Below are 5,268 nucleotides of genomic sequence, written 5' to 3'. Positions count from 1 at the left end.
TGCTTATCTTATGGCAGAGCAGGCAGTGACAGTGCTGGGAAGCTGAGGAGCCATGTGAGATCTACAGAGCTCATGTTCCCAAGGAGCACGTGAGTGGCTGGCACTGTGCTTGTACCTTCTGCTCTGGAGGGTCTCCATCGGTAAGAAGATCCTTGGGGCCTTTTTCTGTCCTTGAGGAGCTTCAGCACATCCCCTAGAAGGCAGGTGAGGAGGCTGCCACCCCAGGGGTACCAGCAGTGGCACTGCTGCTCTGCACTGGTGTCTCGTTCCTGAGAAAGGAGGCACAGGGAAGGGAGAGCAGATTCACCATGAGGCAAGACCAGACAGCTTCTGCCGAGGGAGGTGACAACTGCCACCATCTGCAGCAGGGCTTATTTTGGTCCTGTGCCTACCTGCATGCCTTGGGGACCTCTCTGAGAAGCAGTTTGTTTTGGTGAGGTCATCAAATGATATTGCACCAGGCATGGTCCATGTTCAACAGAGGCTGCTCGTGAGTCTCTTGCTCTCCCTGCTCAACACTTCTGCCCTGCCCTACATGCAGTGTTTCATCCCAGCAGAGTGCTGCTGAGCTACAAGGCAGAGATTTGCCAGATCTGTTTGGACTCAAATATTTCCCCAGTGTCCAAGCCAGAGCTGGCTGAAACACCAACCATGGATGTGATGCCAGTGGAGCTCCTTTCTTTGCCCCCCAGCATGGAGTCTTCCTGGTGGCCTGTTGGTAGGGAAGGTGGGAACTGATGGGGCAGGGCATGTGCCAGCCAGCTCCTCTCCTGCTGAGGGACCAGCATCCTGTCCTCCCTCCTGAGTGCTGGATCTACATCCCCCAGTTCTAGATGGTCCAAGTTATAATCTTAGCTTGACACATGACAAACACTCTGAAACACAGATTGCTGGAGCCAAATATAGACATCTGGGGAGCTGAAAAAAACCAAGAGAGAACTAGACATGTGCTAGTGGCTCCAAGACAAATGCTAATAAAGGAAACAGAAACATGATGAGTGCCTCTCCTGGAGGATTGCAGGAATCAAGCCCAAGCCTCAAAAAAGGTGCAGAAGTTTGGGAGAGAGATGCATTAGATGAGATGTGGCACAACAGAATGTTGAGCAGATCTCAAACTTGAGAGAACTCAAAGCAGTCCCAAGGCAGTGCTCAGCTCTCTGGGCACACTCTCTGTGTCTCACAAGCCTTGACCCCAACTCAGGGAGGCTAAAGGTAGGAGGTTTGTTGGCAAGCAGTCCTGCCATGCAAGAGAGTGGGTGATGGCCAGATGTGTGACAGCTGGAGAAAGCCTCAGACACTGGGAGTAAGGGTTTGCTGGTGACCTACTGCCAGGGTGACATTCTTGGTCTAGCTAGGGGAGGACTTTGAGAGGTCTGTGTGCTGTGAGCAGTGCAGAAGTGGCCTCAGTTGTTCCCTGCAGGCCAAGGTGGACTAGGGATGGAGTGAGCTTCATTTCCCAGTCATGTGTGGACATGTCCTGGGTGAGGTAAATCAGCACTGGCTGGCAGCATGCAGGATGGAAAGGGAGGAAACCCCACATAGGAAACCTCTTATCTCTAATGCCTTCATGCAGTGGAGGTGATGACCAGAACTGTCCAGCCAAGCCAGTGCTCTTGAGCCCCTGGCAACACACCCAGGCCCATGAGAAGGAAGGAAGTGGTGGTGAACATCCCCAGTTTCTGCTAAGCTCATGAAAAGTGAGGCTGGGGCTGGGGGCTGGCTTTGTTTCAGAGCAGACATCAGCTCTCACCTCAGGGGGCCTGAGCAGGCAGAGCTTGTGGCTGCAGCCACCCCCAGCTCCTTGTAACCTCCGCAGGAAGAAGGGTAGAAGAATGAGAAGCAAAGGTGCAGAAGAAAAGGAAGAGAGGTGAAGGGACTGGACATGAGCAAAAAGCATGTGAAAAAGGGGGAACTGTGTGCTGGGGACTGTGAGCTGCCAAGAGAAAGGAGAAAAGGAGAGTGAAAGGAAAAGGTGGAGGAAAATGGATAGGCTGCAGCAGAGACAAGGGAAAGAAGTGACTGAAGAGAACCCACCCAGGGACTTTAGCCAGCCATGGACAAGACAAAGCACTGGCCAAAGGGGAAGTGATTCCAGGCCTGGCTGGGAAACAGTCAGAAGTGTGGCCTCTGCCTGGGGTTCTGAGGAAGGGACCTTGCTGCTGCCCCTGCAGTGGGGTGCCATGGGGTTTGGAGGTGGAAGGCCACTTATGAAAAGGCAGCTCTGAGCCCTGTCAGAAGACAAAAATTGGAAGAGGACTTGAAATGTGCCATTCTGTGCAAGGTGTCAGATAGCAGAGAGACAGAGGACAATTAAGGCTGCACAAGGCTCTCCATCAGCAGCCTACAATGGGAATAGGATTTTCTTTTTCCCCGGATGTCAGCCCAGCCACTCAGGCGAGACGAAGAGAATTTCTTCCACTTAAGAAATCCTTTGTTCAGGAGAGAGCTGTTCAGGCCTCTCTGCTCTCCCCAGCCAAACTGTGTGTGGTTTGCACCAGAAGACTTCCCTCTCTGAGGGGCGCTGGTAACCAAACAGCTTCTGGACAAACTGCAAAGTGCAGCAAGTCCAGAGCAGCCCTGAGCCGGGCAGGGAGGCACAGCACCCACAGAAACATTCTCACATGCAGAGAGGCTGAGAGTTACCCTTGCAAAATGTGCTGCTGTGGTTCCTGTCCTGTGGCCCTGGCAGGAGCAGAATTCCTGTTCGGTTTCTGCAGGGTGGATAGCCCAGGGCTGTTTGTGGTGTAGCTGAACCCTGTTGGCTGTGCTCTCAGTACAAGACACAGACCTGTCAGAGACCAGCCCAGGTCCTTGTGGAAGTGGAGCTATTCCCACGGACACTGTTTAAGCAGCCCATGAATAGCCAGCATCTGTGCTGCATATTTAAACCCCACAAAACACAGTGGAGCTGTTCAGCAAGGCAAGGAGGGAGACTTTCACACCACCAACTTTGCTCTCTGACATTAAACCCTCTGGGTTCAGCAGGAACTAGCTGCCTGCCTGGGTGTTTCTCTTGTGCTGTGAATGCAGCTGTGCACACACAGCAGAGCTGCTGGCGTGTACCTGAGGCACCTGCACACACACCTCACACGGAGCTGCAACACAGCCTCCACCACCCAGCTGACTGTACCAACTTAGCAAGCCTGGGGGCTTGCTCGCCGGGCTGATAGTAGAGCAAAGATCCCAGCTTAGCAACCAGCACAGGGCAGTGCAAAGCGTTTAGAGACTCCTCACGTTCTTGGAACAAACGTAGCTTTGTGTACAGTTCTTGAAACCTCTCCTTCAGAAGGGTGAAAGCAATGCTGGCTGTGCTTTGGAGCACAGAGGCACTGCAGTCTGCCCTCTTTCCTTTCACTGTGGCTGTGCCCACCGTTAGGATTTACATGTGGTGCTCTGACAGGCCAGACTGGAAGCCTCACAACTGCTTTTGACACCAGATCCTAGCCGGTGGGGGAGAGGAGCCTGCCTGCCCCAGCGTTTCGAGAAGCCATGCAAAGAAAATGCACCTTCAGGTCTTTGTGCCACAGTCTGAATGCAGAGCTGCTCAGGAGCCCTTTCTGCCAGCAGTATCTCCCTTACTGGGTTACTGACTGCTGGGGACACAGCTCACAGGTATCTGCAGCTCAAGATCTCTTGGAAATGTCACCTGTTGCCTACTGTGGCTATTCACTTGCTGAGGGCTGTTTCTCACCAGGATCTCATTACACCTATGCCCTGTTGTCTGCCCTCACTCCCCCTTCATTTTCAAGCCTAGTGTCATACTCTGCTTCAGGCTGGTCTGCTTTTGAATGGCTTGGTTCCTCCATCCCCAAACAGAACACCTCTCCCTTCATCTGTCACCAAGAGGCTGAGAGCAGCGGAAGGGGACAGCAACTGCCTGGTGCTTCCCAAGCTGCCCCAGCAGGAGGAGGCTGCTGGTTGATAGGTCACAGAGCAGAGCCCTGGCTTTGCTTCAGGGGGCAAGAAAGGGTGGGCTGTGCCGACTGGTGAAGGGGCTCCACATGCCTGGGGGGTGCAGGTTATCCTAGGGGTTTGGATGCTGCTCTGGTTCAGAGCTTCATTTCAGAGTGTGGATTGGAGCATCACATGGCTGTGTTCATAAATACATCAAGTGGGTTCCAGGAAAAATTAGCAATTAAGCAATTAGCTACAGAACATGTAGCTGCAAATTCTTCTTGCTGCACAGATTTGACATTCTTTTGCTGGCACCCTGTGCTTTGTAGTCTGGTTGTCTGTACACAGCCTGAAACTGCCTCTTTCTAATCCTTCCTTATTTTGATCAGTTTAACACAAGTTCCAACAGGGAAAACCCCTCAAGTTCTGCAGGAGCTTTCTTTTCCCCCTCCAAACCAGGCTGTTTCTGTTGCCTCTTGGAACAAAAGCTACGAAGTGCACATAGGACAGGGCTGGAAGTCCAGGTTTGGAGCGGAGTGCATGTTGGCAACATTTCCCTTTGACAATTAGGAACCAATGATGGGTGCAAAAGAGAACAAATAATGCAAAACAATGGTTGAATTCTGCAACAGGAGAAGAAAAGGCAGAAGAGTCTCAGGTGCTCTGCATCCCCTCGGTTATCTGTTACTGCCTTTGTACTGCGTATTTACTCCAGCCAGGGCTGCACTACCCGGTGCTTCTCATTTTAAAACAATCATTTCTGGGTGTTAAAGGATGCCTGTGAAAGCAGAAGTGTACTGTGTCAATCAAAGCTAATCACTGGTACAGGCAAAGTGCTTTTGTTGGCCTCCATGCTCTAAGCCGCGCTTCCACATCTGTGTTTGAAGAGATTAGAGAGGTGCTTCATACAAGGACTGTATTAGTTAAAGCTGATCGACAGGATTTGGAATAAATCATGGAAAAGTTGAGTGCCAGGAGGAAGGGCATGGCGAGCCAGCCTGAAACGGACCAGGGCTGAGCCTGGCCCCTTCTCCCCAGCCTCCCCTCCCCCAGCCGTGCAGATGCGAACACCGACACCCTGGTGCCTCGCAGGGCACCGGCGGTTATCTGCCTGCTGCTCTGTGCTGAGATAGGTGCTGGGCACGGGCCGAGGCCCTGAGCCCATCTGTGATGTGTTTGTGTCAGTCAGCACCGCGAGGGATGGGGAAGTAGGGAAGAAGAGCTCCCGCAGTCTGCTGCGGTTGGGAGCGGTGCAGCTCCCCCACCGCCATCTCCAGCAGCACTCTCTCCTCATGAATGCCATCCACTCTCAAATAAATTATGAGTGACAAGTATTTGAACCAATAAAGAGGCCACCATATTTTATATGCAGTA

Source organism: Melanerpes formicivorus, unplaced genomic scaffold (assembly GCF_026170545.1).
Source record: "Melanerpes formicivorus ecotype bairdi unplaced genomic scaffold, bMelFor1.0.p_v2 SCAF_50, whole genome shotgun sequence".
NCBI classification, from domain to species: domain Eukaryota; kingdom Metazoa; phylum Chordata; class Aves; order Piciformes; family Picidae; genus Melanerpes; species Melanerpes formicivorus.
The sequence above is the reverse complement of the archived record's forward strand: the minus strand, read 5'-3'. Positions refer to the sequence as shown.